Source organism: Tursiops truncatus, chromosome 2 (assembly GCF_011762595.2).
Source record: "Tursiops truncatus isolate mTurTru1 chromosome 2, mTurTru1.mat.Y, whole genome shotgun sequence".
Lineage (NCBI taxonomy): Eukaryota > Metazoa > Chordata > Mammalia > Artiodactyla > Delphinidae > Tursiops > Tursiops truncatus.
Window position 1 is genome coordinate 137,104,006 of NC_047035.1, and position 17,153 is coordinate 137,121,158.

At 46.1% G+C, this 17,153-nt stretch overlaps 1 long non-coding RNA gene across 1 annotated transcript in view; it reads right to left on the reverse strand.

The window, feature by feature from the left end:
- Positions 1 to 288: 288 nt before the first annotated feature.
- Positions 289 to 17,153, reverse strand: part of LOC109551835 (uncharacterized) — a 112,342-nt gene continuing 95,477 nt past the window's right edge. The window contains exon 5 of the long non-coding RNA XR_004525291.2: positions 289 to 440. This is a non-coding gene — a long non-coding RNA (uncharacterized lncRNA). The remainder of the gene's footprint in view (positions 441 to 17,153) is intronic.

The following is a 17,153-nucleotide window of genomic DNA, read 5'->3' on the forward strand; positions in this document are numbered from 1 at the left end:
GGTGCATCCCGGTCTGATTCAGCAGGGCTGGGGGGGAGCCTGAGAATATGCATTTCTAACAGGATCCCCAGTGAAGCTGAGACCACACTTTGAGCAGCACTTATCTATAATTTATAAACATATATTTTAACAAGTGGGAGAGAGGGAGACAAACATTATCTAATACCTGTGTGATTTATGCTAGAGTCAAATTTTAAAATGCACATTATCGATGCCAATGCAATACTGACAATAAATGTAAGACAATACATGCTACACCAATGAAAAAGTGGATGGACTTACGTTTTACTGGGACCCTTGGTTAAGAGTGAAGGTTTTGTTTGGGGCTCACATCCTGACCCTACTTCTTCTTAGCTGCATAGCTCTGAATAAGGAACTTCACCTCTCCAGGCCGGGGTCTCCTTGTACTGAGGCTGCCCGTTCCTGCACCACCGATAGGCCTGTGGAAAGAAAGCGCATAAAGCACTTAACGTGATGCTTGGCACATAGTAAAAACACAAGAGATGGAAGCTATTATTATTATTACCCTGATACCCAATACCTAAAAAGGTCTCAGAAGTCAGGTTCCCTTTGGGGATAAGAGGGATGTGATTGCTTTTTGCCAAGAAGCAGATGCTTCTGCTTAAGGGGATGGGAAGAGCCAAGGAAAGCCCCTTGCTCCCTGCATCTTCTCTAGTCGCTGCACTGGGTCTTTACCACATGACTGTGAAGTTTCTGACACGCAGAACTTCTGGGGACTTTGGGTGGATGGGGACCAAATTTCCCCAAGCAGCTGGTAGATTGTGAGGGCAAAGGAAAAAAGAAAAGAAATTGGCCTTTATTGAAGCCCTGCTGTATGCTATGCACTTTTTTTGTTAAGGGATCTCATTTAATCTTGACTGAAACTGGGATAGATTGATATAATATCCCCACTTTTCAGATGGAGAAACTGAGACCCAGAAAAGGAAAGAGATTAGCTCTAGACAATCAGCTGGTGGGCTGGAATTGGAGCCAGGTTTGCTTAACTCTAAGGTCCGCGCGCTTTTCTCTTCACCACACCATGTCCCAGTTCTGGGAGTCTTTGCAGGTATAGGGGTGAATTTGTGGGTGGTGCTACAGTCATAAGCACATGACTGTGTGGAGGTGTATCTACATTCCACACAGCAGACGCGAGCCATCGGTATTCAAAGCATACTGGAGTAAGTTATTCCAGTCACTCGGAGTTCAACCTATCCTCCCGAGGACTTCTTAACATCAGGGGCTGCTCTTTCCCTGACAAATATGGATTGCTTCATTGGTCCTTAAATTTTCATTTGAGTGACCTACAAAGCACAAAGAATGACAGCACCTCTTGAATTATTTTTGCCTGTAAACCACTTCAGCAGGGGAAAAGATCCCATCAGCTACCTATTGCATGGTTCCTGAAAATGAGAATCATCACCAGAATTAATGGCAAGACCGGCACTGCTTTTGATGGAACACCAAGGAGTGGTGTCTGATTTTCAGAAAATACCAGAGGTCAATTATTCATCCATGCCACAGCAAATTGGATCCACTGTCATCTTATAAAAATTAATCCTAAAAGAGATGCACACAGCAAAATCGGAGGGCCTCTTATGTGGATATCTGAGAACTCTCAAGCTCTGATATCATCTTTCTCCCAGTGACTTGAGCCCAAGTCTTGGAAGATAATAAAAATCCCAAGGCGGTAAGATACTTAGATAAATGTCTGCCCTCAGTCCCAGCTTTCATGAGCACACTTCCTCGTGTCCATTTTTCAGCTGTTCTCGGCACCCAGGAAATGGATCCATGTATTATTCAGTGTCATGGAGGTTACACTAAACTTGGAGTCCAGGATGTTGACCCAAGGCAGGTTTTTCCACTAACCAGATGGTAGCCTTAGAAAATCATCTATTCCCATTTGGGCCTAAGCATCCTCAGCTCTAATGCTCTGTGATTCCAAAAGGTGTTCTCCATTTGGCAGACGTAATTTTAAGGGTCCTGGCTTTGCAGGGAGAGCTCCTGCTCTAGACGAGGATGTTTTCTCAAAGGGTAATTTGAGCTTGAGCCGACAAAGTATAACATAGACAACTTTTTCATGGCCAGCTGGATGGAGGGCAGGGACAGCATGAAAAATTTAAAAAGCAAAGATCAGAATTTAGCCAATGGTCTCAGACCACACCCCAGCTAAGCCTTTTCAGATTTCCTCTATGTCCTGTGTGGGTTCTAAACCCTGCCAGCTGCAGGCTCATCCTGGCCAGTCCCTGAGCCAAGAAGAGCCAGCCACATAGCCTATTCAGAGCTCCACTCCATTATAAGAAGGACATTTAGAGGTGTCTAGAATTTGAATGTCATCTTCTAGGTGGACATGGGGTCAGAGTAGTTCCCTGAGCGCTTTCAAGACGGTAATGCTGTATCCTCTTTGCTCAGCACACTGGGAATGACCTTCTGCCCTGATGTCTGGTTCTTGAATTCACTCCAGTTCTATCAAAAATAGGGGTCTAGCCTGACCCTCTAAGCTATTTCCTACCAATCCCTGACTTGCCACAAGAAGGTAGTAGAAGATCTGGAACTAATACCTAGATTCCTAACCCTGTACTCCTTTCCCCCCACCACACAGCTCCACACACTCACAGCGATAGATGGGAAGATGAATATAGAGCAGTTATGATGCTTTTGGACGCATGTGGCAGAACACTCAACAAAGATTAACCAAGAAAGGAACTTAATTACCTAACCTAACAAGTTACAGAAGCATGGGAGTTCAAAGGTCTAACTACTCGTTTAACAATGTCATCAAAGAGCAAGGTTCTTTCTTTCCTTCTACTCTTCCATTATCAATTTTCTTCAGGCTTATTTCCTCATGGTCTCAAGATGACTGCTGTGGTTCCAGGCATCACATCCTTACACAACCATGTTCATAGAAAGAAAAACATTTCCTCCTTCCTCTTTTCATCAGGGAGGAAAACATTTCTCAGAAACCTCCTGGCACTTTTCCTCTTAGTTTCCATTGGCAAAGATTAGATCCTGCTGTCAATATTCTTGATGCAAAGGAGCCTGGGAACGTGAGTATGTGACATTAACACTTATAGTAGAAGTCTAGCTCTACCAACAAAGAAGGATTTGGGATGCAGAGAGTTCTGATAGTTAGGCAACCAGCAGTGTCTGCCCCAACCAGTCTTTATCTGGGTAAAGTTGAGCATGAATGTCTTTCAGGTATGTGAAATTGCTTCTCGAATGAATTTGGGGTCCAGAATGGTGTAAATATTAGGTAACAAGTGTTGATATGAGTTTTGAAAGGCCATTCCAGGCATAAGGCTTAACCATATGGCAGGCAGAAATGGCAGACTTACAGAGTGATGCCTATTGCAGCTGGAGTTTGAGGAATGATGAGCATCAGGGCTTCCGTGCTACACAACTCCAGGGGGTGTCATCCACACAGGGTGCAATGACAGAGCACTGAGAAGGTGCTCATGTTAGTGAAGAGAGTCTCAGAAGAAGGCCTTGGTCCCCAGAACAATTAGAACCTTCGACACTGCCCCTGGTCTGAGGTCTCCCTGCCAGAGTCTCATCCCCCAAGCATCTGCTCCCCATCCCAACTCTGCCCTCACTCTCACCCCTCTTACCAGGCAGGGGATGAAAATGACCCCTAAGCCCAATGGATCAAACCTCATGACTAATCTCTGATGAGCAAGAAAAAACAGTTATTGTTTGCATCCTCATCCCTCCCTCCCCCCTTCTGCCTTTGGTCCCATTAGGACTTAGGTTACAATGAGAGCCCTAGAAAAGAGCAGAACAGATAAATGCACATCATTGGGACAAAACTGAGGATGTGGGCTCTCTAGTAAGATCTCTTTGCCATCTTTGAGGCCTAGGTTGGCAAATGACCAGCCCTACTCATATCAATATCTGTAGGGGCCAAAAAAAAAAAAACAAGGAAAAGGTAGCTGGCCTCTTGGAGAGCCTGCTCTGTGCCATGCATTAGAAGGGTGTTATCTTATGTACAGTGATGTAACTAGTAAAAATGAACAAGCCCCAGTACAGAGTCTAATACCAACCACCCTCTTCATGGTTTCGCCCTGCAAAAGTGATAGAAAGAGTTCCCTTCCTTTCTCTTTTAAGATGTGGAAGTGGGTTTGGAAAAGCAGTAGGAGGTCCTGAGTGGTGAGATGGGGACGTGGGCAGATGGTGTGGCGTGTGTGTGTGTGTTGTGGCTCTACAGAGAACGGAGCACAAATACCTTGGAGCCAAGCATGGTGGCATTTCCACTATGCCAAGTGCTGTCACTGGAATGCCATAGTTGCCCAAGGCAGCTGCAGAACTGATTAGGGTCTGAGCTAAAATTACAGCCCCTCTTGTACCCACAGATCTTGCCTTGGTTCTCTCAGGTTACCAGCCCCAACAATCCACATGTTACCCTGGGAATGAGCCTATGTGGGGTTTTCACAGCCATGGGCCCCTACAAGCCATTGGCTTAGTGTTTCCAAGTTTCCCATGATCTTCTGAACTCCACGCAGCGGGTGTCGCTCCCTCCATTGTACAGAAGAGACGTCAAGTGGCTCTCTCAAGGCCACAGAGCTAGTAAATGGCTGAACTTGGATTGGATATCTGATCTTTGTGACTTAAAAGTCCTTCGGTGGGACGAGAGCCCCATTCTCCCTAGGATGGGGATGGAGGCTCTCAGGACGCCTGAGGCTAATAGAAGACAGCTGCTTTGCCCACATATGTCTGGTACATTTTTGTAGCATGAGAAGCTCTCTTCTCCCATAGCAACCACTTGGGGTTTTCAGCTGCTAACCCTGTCCTCCAGGACAATAGCAGTCTCGTCTAGGCAGGCCCGTGTAACCACGCTCCACTCCAACCTCTTTGTGTTAATAAGCCCTGGATCCCACTTCTTTCTTCCAAGTTTCTCATTTATTTTTCCAAAGAGCACAATAAGCACAATTGATTTTAAAATAAAAACCTCTGGCATATGCACAGAGGCATTCTTCAGAGAGGTTAAAAACGATGAGGAGGCATTATTTGCCATTATCCGTATTGTGTAACCTTGCAATTGAAGCACCACAAGACCACAGCGGCCTCCCTTCGTGGTATCCCATGTAGGCGGCTTTTGCAGGTAGACAATGACTATGGCAGTGCCTGGGTGTCCTTGGCTCAAGGTGGATGCAAGCCACAAAGGACAAAGTCTCTGTAAGTCAGAGCCGGAAGAGGCCTTCTGTACTATCTGTACAGCTCCTTCCTTTGCTTGACGGGGAAAGCGAGCAGAGAGGGAAGGAAACCTTGGGAATTTGTAAGTCAGTGTGAGCAAAGAGCTACATGGAAGTCTACAGAAAATTCATTCAAAAAAGGGAACTTGGCCTTCCCCTTGGGATGAAGCAAATATTTTCTGTAAAAAGAGGCTCCACTGAGAATTAAGCTTGCATTTTCCTCTCTTTCTAGTGAAAGAGGTGGTGGGAAAACTTCCTGGGAGGATTTGGCAAGTCAACCCTGGAAGAGTTACTAACCGTCAGTCATTGAAGTGGGGGCAGTACTTCATAAGGCGGAGAGAAATCACTTGTGAGGGGTGGGCAAAGGTGGACTGCCGTGTTTGGAGGGTCTGAAGAGAGTTTGAAGGAAGGGATGTGAGATACCTAGGTTAGTTAGGTATTGTCCTAGGTAACTCATCATTAGACATCATTCTTCATGATACCTACTACATAGTTGCACATTTTCACTATGTACCCTCAATAGGGGCTGTTTTCGCTATAATAGGAGGGTTTGTGCACTGATTCCCACTATTCTCAGGGTATACACTCAACTCAACATGAGCAAAAATCCACTTCGTAATCATATTTGTAGGTGTCAACATGACCCTCTTCCCAGAACATTTCTTAGGTCTATCCGGTATACCTCGACGATACTCTGACTACCCAGATGCCTATACAACATGAAGTACCATTGCATCAATAGGCTCATTCATTTCACTAACAGCAGGTCATGTTAATAATTTTCATTATCTGAGAGGCATTCACATCCAAATGAGAAGTGCTAACAGTAGAATTAACTACCACAAATTTAGAGTGATTAAATGGATGTCCTCCACCATATCACACATTTGAAGAACCTCCTTACGTTAACCTAAAATGACTAAGAAAGGAAGGAATCGAACCCTCTTCTACTGGTTTCAGGCCAACACCATAGCCATTATGTCTTTCTCTATAAATGAGATATTAGTAAAAAATTATATAACTTTGTCAAAGTTAAGTCACAGGTGAAAATCCTGTAATATCTCTATGGTACATCCTTTCCAACTAGGATTTCAAGATGCAACGTCGCCCATCATGGAAGAATTACTACACTTTCATGATCACACACTAATAATTGTCTTTTTAATTAGTTCCCTGGTCCTTCTATTATCTCACTAATGTTAACAACTAAGCTAACACATGTCAGCACAATAGACGAACATGAAGTACAGACCATTTGGATGGTTTTACCAGCTATTATTTTGATTTTAATTGCCCTGCCATAATTATGAATCCTCTATGTGATGGATGAGATTAATAACCCATCTCTTACTGTAAAAACTGTAGGTCACCAATGGTATTGAAGCTATGAGTACACTGACTACGAAGATTTAAGTTTCGACTCCTATATAATCCCAACATCAGACTTAAAACCAGGGTAATTATGACTACTAGAAGTAGACAACCGAGTAGTATTACCCATAGAGATAACAATCCAAATACTAAGCTCCTCCGAAGATGTATTACACTCACAAGCCATACCTTCCTTAGGCCTAAAAACAGACGCAATCCCAGGACGCCTATATCAAACAACCCTAATACCAACACAACCAGGTTTGTATTACGGACAGTATTCAGAGATTGTGGGTCAAATCATAGCTTCATGCCTATTGTCCTTGAACTAGGACCCCTAAAATACTTTGAAAAATGATCCGCATCAATGCTGTAAGTTCATTAAGAAGCTAGGTAGCGTTAACCTTTTAAGTTAAAGACTGAGGGCTAAGACTCTCCTTAATGGTATGCCGCAATTAGACACATCAGCTTGATTAATTAGCATTTTAGCTATATTTCTAGCACTGTTTACTATATTTCAACTAAAAATCTCAAAGTACACTTACTACTCGAACCCAGAATCAATACATACCAAAGTACAAAAACAGTCTACCCCTTGAGAAACAAAATGAACGAAAATCTATTTGCCACTTTCATTGCCCCTACAGTAATAGGTAAGGATGTGAGGTCCTAAGTCCCGGAAGTAGCACATGGCTGTCTGACCCAATCCTGATCCAGTGCAGCTGGGCAGATGGAAGGACAAGGTCAGGGATGCCATCCCAGATACAACTTTCTTGGGTCTGAAACATGAATAATGGTGCATGGAGTCCCAGGGGGATGAGACACGGGGTTGGGGAGAAGGACACCCAATTACATTGCAGACAGGAAGCATCTTCCCTAGCAGAGCCCTGCTCTGGGCTCCCAGAGTTCTAGCAGAGTCCTAGAGATTCTAGCGGAATCCTAAAGATCCCCTGCTGGCTGGGAGGTTGACTTTGCTACTGGATCATGGGGAGGTCCAAGTGTGAGCCAGGGAAACAGCCAGTGGGCTGGGGTGGCAGCCATTCACCAATCGATACTTAATCATTCCAATATTAAGTGTCATGGCTGTGTCATTAGGTATGGTGAATACCGGCCTTGCTCTGTGACTCCACATAAATAGCTTTGCTAAGGTCATTAGTGACCACCATGTTCTAAATCTGTTCTACATCTAATTTTCAGGCCTCATCTTATTCGATCTTTCAACTGCGTCCAGCACTCTTGAACATTCCTTTCTTCTTGAAACACTCCTTTCTCTTCTCCTGTGGCTTCATTCTTTCCTGGGTTTCTCCTACAGTTGTGACACCTCTTTTTCAATCTCCTGTTCTAGCTCATCCCATTCCATTGGCTGTTTAATTTTGTTATTCCTAAACACTCAGTCTTAAGCTATCTCTTCTTTCAGTTCTCTGCTTTCTTCCTTGGCAATCAGACCCAGGCCCATGTCTTCAATTTCAATTTACACACCAGTTAAGTCACATTTTCATATCACCAGCCCAGAACCTTCCTCTGTTCATTAGCTCTAATCACTTGAGTGTCTCAAAAGTGCATCAGGACAAAGTATATTTGTTACACATATCTGATAAAGGACATGTATCCAGAATATACATTCAGAAACTCTGAAAGGTTAATAATAAAAAAACAAACCCAATTTTTATCTTGTTTGTTTGTTTGTTTATTTTTGGCTGCATTGGATCTTCATTGCTGCGCACAGGCTTTCTCTACTTGCGGTGAGTGGGGGCTACTCTTTGTTGGGGTGCGCGGGCTTCTCATTGCAGTGGCTTTTCTTGTTGTGGAGCACGGGCTCTAGGCACACGTGCTTCGGTAGTTGTGGCACATGGGCTCAGTAGTTATGGCACACAGGCTTAGTTGCTCTGCAACATGTGGGACCTTCCCAGACCAGGGCTCGAACCCGTGTCCCCTGCATCGGCAGGCAGGTTCTTAACCACTGCACCACCAGGGAAGTCCCCAAACCCAATTTTTTTTTCTTTAAATTTATTTATTTATTTTTGGCCGCACTGGGTCTTCATAGCTGCATGGGCTTTCTCTAGTTGCAGCAAGCGGGGTCTACTCTTCATTGCGGTGCGTGGGCTTCTCATTGCGTTGGCTTCTCTTGTTGCAGAGCATGGGCTCTAGGCACGTGGGCTTCAGTAGTTGTGGCTCGTGGGCTCTAGAGCACAGGCTCAGTAGTTGTGGCACATGGGCCCAGCCGCTCCGCAGCATGTGGGATCTTCCCAGACCAGGGCTCGAACCCATGTCCCCTGCATTGGCAGGAGGATTCTTAACCACTGCACCACCAGGGATGCCCCCCAAACCCAATTTTTAAATGGACAGAAGTTTTTTTTTTGTTTTTTTTTTTGCTGTACGTGGGCCTCTCACTGTTGTGGCCTCTCCCATTGCGGAGCACAGGCTCCAGACGCGCAGGCTCAGTGGCCATGGCTCACGGGCCCAGCCGCTCCGCGGCATGAGGGATCCTCCCAGACTGGGGCACGAACCCATGTCCCCTGCATCGGCAGGCGGACTCTCAACCACTGCGCCACCAGGGAAGTCCTGGACAAAAGATTTGAATAGACACTTTAAGAAGATATACAGATGGCAAACAAGCACATGAAAAGAAGTCCAACAACATTAGTCATGAGGGAAATGCAAAATAAAATCACTATACAGCTACTGAAATGGCTAAAATAAAAATGTGGCTAATACCCAGTGCTGGTGAGGATGAGCAGCAGCTGGGCCTCTCATCCATTGCTGGTGGGAATGCAAAACGGTGCGGCCCCGTGGGAAACCAGTTTGCCAGTTTCTCATAAAGTTAAACATGCACTTACCATTCAACCCACAATCTCACTCTATTGATTATCGCTATTTATTCAAGAAAAATGAACACATATGCTTACACAAAAACCTGTATGTGAACATTTATTGTGGCTTTAATCATAATTACTAAACGTTGGAAGCAAATCAAGTGTCCTTCAACTGGTGAATGAATAAATAAACTGCAATATAGCCATATCACAGAATAGTACTTAGGAATAAAAAGGAACCAACCGTGGATCCATGAAACAACAGATCTGAATTTCAGATGCATTGTGCTAGGTGAAAAAAGCCAGACTCAAAAGGCAACACACTGCATGATCCTGTTTAAATGACACCTGGAAAAGACAAAACTCTAGGAACAGAACACAGATCATCTGTTGCCAAAGATCTTGGAAAGGGGCAGGAGGAAACTTTTGGGGGTGATGGGAAACAGGACCAGCTACATAATTGCCAAGGCCCAGTGCAAAATGAAAATGCAGGGCCCCTTGTTAAAAATTATTAAGTATTTCAAGACGGTGACAGGACAGCATTAAGCCAAGCACAGGCCCTTCAAAGCACAGCCTTATGTAACTACACAGGTCATGTGCCCATGAAGCAGCCGTGGATGGAAATGTTCCATTTATTTATTGTGGTGGTGGTTACACAAGGTTATGTGTTTGTCAAAACCCATAGAATCATGCACTAAAAAGGATGAATGTTACTGTATGTAAATTAAACCTCAATAAACCTGACACAAAAAACTCAGTCTTGTCATGAGGAAGCCTCGCTAAAGCAGGTTGAGGTTCATCCTACGGAGGAAAGGCCTGTACGCTTCCAACTGCCCATGAAAGTCAGGGAAGTACTGAGAGAATGCTCCAGACTGAAGGGGACAGAAACAACATGGCAGCCAAGTGCTACATGTATCCCTGGATGGGATCTTGGGCCAGAAAGGAAAAGACCTAGTTGAGAGGATTGGTGACATTTGAATGCAGGTTGTGGTTTATTTCCTGACCAGGGAGCTTGTATGATGGGAATGAAGAGTGTCTTTGTTGAGGGAGTAAAGGTGATGGAACAGATGCAATTAAATGCTAACTACATTTAGGAAAGTCTGGGAGGAGGGGAGACAGGAGTTCCTTGTGTTCTTGCAGCTCTTCTTTAAGTTTGAAATTATTTCAAAATAAATTTTTTTTTAGTACTTCAGAATCAACAGGTCCAAAACCAAACACAATCTCTCCCAAACCCCCAGCCCTGAGCTTGGCTGCTTCCAGTGTCCTTCTGTCTCAGGAAATGGTATCACCTGCAATCGGTTAAGTGAACTCAAATCTGGAAGGCTCTCCCGATGCTGCCTCTTCCCCTGTGACCCCTGCCTACCTTCCAGGTACTTCTCTCCCCCTTCATAGCTTGCCTTTAGCCGGACCGGCTGCTGCCCACCCCAGAGACTGCACACATACTGTCCCACCTCCAAACGCCACTTCCTTGGGTAAGCCCTGATTCCCAGGCTGGGTCGGGGCTTGTGCTGTGCTGCCTCGGGGCACCCTGGCCCTTTCCCTCCCTGGGTGTCTCACAAGCACGGTTCTACATCATCTGCACGATTCCTCTACCAGCACCTGCCTCCACCATGAGGCTGTACTTCCACTCTGGGAGGGACTGGGTCTGGCACTGTGCTTCACACCTGGGGCGGGCTCCATAAATATTTGCTGATGACCATACGGAGATGTGAATGCACCCTGGCACGTCTCTTTGGAGGGCCAGATTCTCATCAGAGAACTGCTCTGGTCAGCTTCAAGTCAGAGCCCAGAGGCATGAGCTGGTTTTGAGATCAGAAAGCTAAGACAGATTTCTGTTCTTTTGGTTTCCCTACGTTTGCTTCCTGAGCTCTGGTTTCCCATCTTGTAGGCAGTCTGTCTCCCTTCTGAGGGATTCTCTATTTGTAAGGGTGTTAACTTACCTGGCCCCCTAATCGTCAAGTTGACTTGACTCAACTCAATGTGACCTGTCATTTTGCCTACCATTCGCATCTATATATGTCTTTTGTGGGGCCTTAACTCTTACCACACAACTAAATTTTCCTCTATTAACAAAACCTGGGGCACCATATGTCAGGATAAGATTTCACATGGGGGTCCCCTGCCCTGGCTCCCCTTTTCTTTCCACTCCCATTCATTCTCACACCACAAGGGGCCTGGTCCCCTCCTGCCTGTGGAGTCTAAGACCAGCGAAGCCAGGCTCTGTTCACAGCCCTGTGTGCCCCTGGACACCCCCTGGAATGGGGGGTGCACATACCAGTAGGTTCATTCTGGGGAAGCAGCCCAGGGCCAGAGGCCTACACAGGCCCTGGCAGTGGGCTCCGGGCATCCAGGTAGCGAGGTGAAGAAGAGAGTATGGGTTCTGGTAGGTGTGTCCCTCTTGGCCCTTGCGGAAGGGTGCAGCCAGAGGAGGGCCAGAGTGGGTTGGGGGTTGGGACAGGAGCCCGGGCTGCCAGTTCTACGGGCAGTACTGCCATATGCCACCCCTGGCACTACCTACTGTGGCAGTTTTTGTCCTGGTCTGTTTATTCAGAGGGCAGCCAGGGCGTCCCTGATGGAAGGTGAGTAAGATGCATAGTTCTGGAACATTCATACCTTCCTACTGACACTGAATGCCAAGGCTTGTCTGAGTGATGAGGTCTGAATATGAAGCATTTTTAAAGACATAAAATAACTTCTAAATCATAGGGGCCCAGTCCAACTCCCTTAAAGAAAAGTAAATTGAGCTCCAGAAAGTCTGAATAACTCCCCAAAGTTGAGCATCTAAGTGACAAAACCATGACTGGAACCCAGGGCCCAGAGCATCTCTGTCTGGGCACCCAGATACTGCTCCTACACCCTTAATAGCTCCAAACATGCCCACTCAGGGGCGATGTTGTGCACAGGAGAGGTGTGAGTTAAACAGGGTCAGGGCACCAGCCCAAGAGTCAGGCTGCCCGAAACTGACTGCCTCCACCTCTCAAGAGATGTAGGAGCTTGGGGTAAATTATTATGTCATGTTAAATCTGATTTTCTCATCTGTAAAATGGGTGTCAAACGAGGCACAGATTCACCTGGTTCAGCTATTGGAAGGATTAAAATAAAATCCATACAAAGTAGTTAACGTAGTGTCTGGCATAAAGGAAGAAAAAGAAGCTCGATAAATGTGAGTCAGTATTATTTTATATGACGGTAAGGAGAATCACATTAATAAAATATCGCTGGTCTCCTTGGGCTTCTGGGAAGGCAGGGTTAAGTGTGGATCGGGGCTGCCGTATCCATTACTGGTGCAGGAACAGTGCGGGAGGCTCTTGGATCTCAGTTTCTGTATTTCTAATTTCCTCTCCACATTCTTGCTGAGGCAATTAAATTTATATCATCTCTGTTTTCTCTCAATATCTCTCCCTCCCCTTAAGCAGGCTCTTAAAACAGATTCATCTATTTTGCTAGACTTTTCAAGGAACAAACTTTTGGTTTTATTTATCTTTTCTAATATACTTTCATTTTTATTTCATTAATCTCTGCTTTTATCTTTATTCTCATTTTCTTTGGGTTTATTCAGTTGTTCCTTTTCCAATTTCTTGAGATGATTACCTAATGCCACCCCTTTTCGGGGGAAGGGAGCTTTCTTCATTAATAATGAAGGCATTTAAGGCTATAAGTTCTCCTCTGCAAACAGCTTTTGTCATGTTTGATAGATATGGGGACCTAGGCCCTCTCAGCAGAAAGATTCCTGAACACAAGTAAAGTTCAGCTCAGGCCTTTAAAAAAGTGATCTCAAGTTTGAAATTAATGAGACCCATTGCTGGCGGGGTAACGCTTGACTGTTGTTATCCTCAAAGCTCTTCTTCCTCTCCCCCCGCACCAGGCCACCAGTGTCCAGGCCTGCACCCTCTCTCCTTGAGCTTGTGCACTCACCACTAATGACCTCCCTGCCTTCCAGGTCTTTCTGTACCACAGGGCTTCTGTGATCTTTCTAATCCACAAATGCCATCTCATTGTCCCTCTGCCTCAAACCGCTCAGGAGTTTTCTCACTGCAGCATAGTTTTCAGCATGGCAGACACGACCCCACGTCTGGACCCCTGCCCCTCTCCAACCTCGACCACCCTCCCTCCTCCACTCCAGCCACCCTAATCCTTCATCCTCCAGCAGAACCACACCGTGTGTGCTTCCCAGTGTTCCCGGCTTGCTTTAGAACATCACCCCTTTGCTCTGCAGGGCACATCCCTGCACCTGCTGTGCCCACCACACCTCCCCTGCCAACCGCTGCTGTGCAACCATTTCATCTGGACTTCAGAGCCACTGGCTTCAGGAAGCTTCCTTGGCAAAGAGCCTCTCGGCTTCCACAGCCACGCAGACGTTGCTCCTCCCTTTCTCTTACCACATTGCATTCAAATCGCCTGTTTGCTTGCTTCTCCATCACTTTACTGTTGGCCAAAGACAACATTTTCTTTAACCTGGGTCCCCAGCCGCTCACTTAATGATTGCATTAAGGATGTCTAGCAACTCCAGTATCCCAAAGTGGACCCTTCATCAGGGTTCCCAGGGCTCTTATACAGTACGTTCCAGTGAGACAGCAGGTCCTGGTGGGGACCGGTCATCAGGACTGAGGCCATTGTCACCATCATCAGGGCAGGACCCCAAGAACCCAAGCCAGGGGAGCCTGGGCAAGCCCTCTTCTCCTCCTCCTCTGCCTTGGCTCCAGCGCTTGTACTCTCAGAGCACTGCAGCCTCACCTGACTACCTCCCGATTGCAAAGAGGGCCCCAGAGGAGAAGGGCAGAGGGCTAGGTAAGGTGGTATCCATGGGGCAGAAGATTCCATTTCACACCAACTGGCCAACCAGTCAGGGAGACGCTCCCTCTCTGGCCTGTCCGGGAATCCACCTCAAGGGTACTCAGGTAGCTGCTGGCCCTTTAAACAGAGCCAGCTCCCACTGGGCACTCTTAAAGCTCACTTCATTCGTGAATTAAGTCCCTGACATCCCATATCTGTATGATCAATATGTTTGTTTATTAGCAGCAGCTGCTGTGTTTTAGCGAAGGCGGTGGGCCCCAGTGAGAGGGCCGCTCGGTAACCACAGAGCAGGGCCTGGGACAGGGAGAAGAAAGGCCTCCCGCTGGCCGATGGGATCTGGGGCTGGATAGGATTTCATGGTAATGGTCCTTTAATTGAAATCACTGCTTCAGTAGACTGTTGGGTAGGGAGCTGTGCTGATGGCTCCTGTCTCGGCCCCCCTTCAAGAGGTCCATTAACTGGTGGATGTGCTCCCAGAGCTTGGCTAGGGGAGCAGCGGCGGCACTGGGGGAGCCGAGGCTGCAGTGGTCAGCACAGCTGTGGACCGCGCAGAAGGGAGTGGGACTTGGGGCTTGGTTGCTCTCAGGATGTCAGACCTGCTGACTTGATCTCCCTGGCCTGTTCCCAAACCCGAGCTAGGCCGCTTGTCCCCACCCTGGGTTCATTTCCCCTCAGTGACTCAGGAACCTCATTCCTAGGCTGACTTATGTTTTCCCAGAAGAGGGGAAAGACTCATCATTTTCCAGTTCTGATATCTGCTCTGTGTCAGTAATTCAGGATCTGCATCTCTTGTCTGTGTGTGGTGCTGGAGGGCCAGGGAGCAATCCCTGAATCACTAACTCATTCATTCATTCATGCATTTGGAAAACATGTAATAAGCAACTTCTATATGCCAAGAACCATGCTAGGTTCTGGGAACACAAAGATAAAAGAGTGTAATCTTGTCCTAGAGGGATTTAAAGTCTCATGGGGGTAAAAGCATGCAAACGTTGACAATACAAGAAATTAGGAGCTTTATTGGGAATATGTGTGAGGTACAGTGGGAGCACAGGAGATAAAGACGAAACCTCTATAAGTCAGGAAGATGGAACCCAATTTGATCTAAGGGAACCTGTCCTAAGCTTTTAAATTAGTAAATTTCCAGGCCCACAAGCCTCTTTCATTTCTTCGAGATCCCCCATCCCAGTCTGGACTGGCAGGTCTCCTCTACACCCTAGAATATGCACTGTGTACCATAGCCTGGCAGGCTATGCAGTGGTTCTCATCTGGGGGCAATTTGCCCCCCAAGGACATTTGGCAGTGTCTGGAGCATTTGTGGTTGTCACAATGTGGGAGGCGGATAATGGGGACAGGACCACTGGCATCTAGTGGGTAGAAGCTAGGGATGCTGCTAAACATCCTATAATGCACAGGACAGCGCCCACAACAAAAAAAATTATCTGGTCCAACATGTCAACAATGTCAAGGTTAAGGAACCCTAGACAATGGTGATGTCTTCATATTTTATTCTGAGTGAGATGCAAACACAAGCACCTTCACCATTTCTGCTTTAATTCAGAACCACCTTCCTTCAACCATCCATCATATCTAATTCCAATGTGCGACCAACCCTTCCAAAGGATAATGTTGCTGCCTATTCTACCATTTACGTTGTCACCTTGGCCTTTGGGGCTTGATGTTGGGTACCATTTTCTATGACAGGACCCTGGCTATTTCCCGTTCAACGCCCAAATCCTCTAAACTTGGGGCTGCCCTCCTGAAACACGTTCCCACTGGGCTCATCCCATTTCCACAAATATGCATCCCGACTACCTCTGCTCCCATCCTTGGTCTCCTGCCTCCACCCTATATTCAGCTAGAAGTGTGGACACATCATTAAGACAACCACTCTCCAAGTCTCTCACCAGAATCCCACCCTCCCAAAGGTCTCATCCTTCAGGCCTACATCTCACTTGGGCACAAACACAAGTGGTCCTAGCACACTGAAAAAGGTTAGGTGAATGAGTGTCACCCCACATTTGCCAGCATCTGGCTCAGGGTACTGACCCAAGGATATGCCTGCACCCAAAAGTTTGGAGTCATTTCCAGTATCTTATTAAGGTGTCATGATGTCAAAGATGCTGAGAGATCCCATCCTTCTGATTCCTTCTGTACAGGGTGCTCAGTAGAGAAACTTAAGTTATCAACTTACTGTCCACTAGCCAACTTCTAGGAGGTTATAGAAAATGTCAATTGTTGCACTTGAACTTTCTAAGCCTGAGATGACAAACAGCTGCCTCCAATAAATTGATGCTAGCTGCCTGGAGCAAGGTGTTGTGAAGAATTCTGGGGAAGTGGGGCAGCGGGGACCAAGAAGTGTCCTTGGGGAGGGGGTATTTGGGGTTTTCAATCATTTCTGCCTCCATTCCTTTACATAATTCAGCTTTGATTCTACAGCCTAACCCTTATTCCAAGTAGGCAGCTGGCCCTAAATCTCTCTTATTACAAAAATTCTGGAATCTTAACTCTTTGAGGCCAAGGTTCAGGAAGAAAGAGAGTCAAGATCAATGAGCAATATTTTCAAATACATAGAGTTGAGGGGAGTAGCGGCCCCTGTGCCAGATGTTTTCTATTCTTGCATCTAAAAAGGAAATGAATTCTCATACATTCCTCATGCTATTTTATTAGTAGGACAGTGACTAGAGTTTATGATTAGTGCCTGGGCCTTCATGAGAGACCCAAATGAGTACTGAGATGGATTATATCCTAAATGAAGTTGACAATGCATTCTTGTGGTTTTTCACCCGTGGATACGTGTACAAATTCTGTTTGGCGATATAATTGAAAAGTAAAACCGTCTTCAATCTGCAAATTTCAATGACCCGTTCATTGCAGAGGTGCCAAATCTGTGACGACTTTGTTTCCCTGAATGTCAATATGCACATACCTTAGAATATCCCAATAATCAGGGATTTTGAAAGTCCCCTTTAGAAAGATTGAATCAACCACT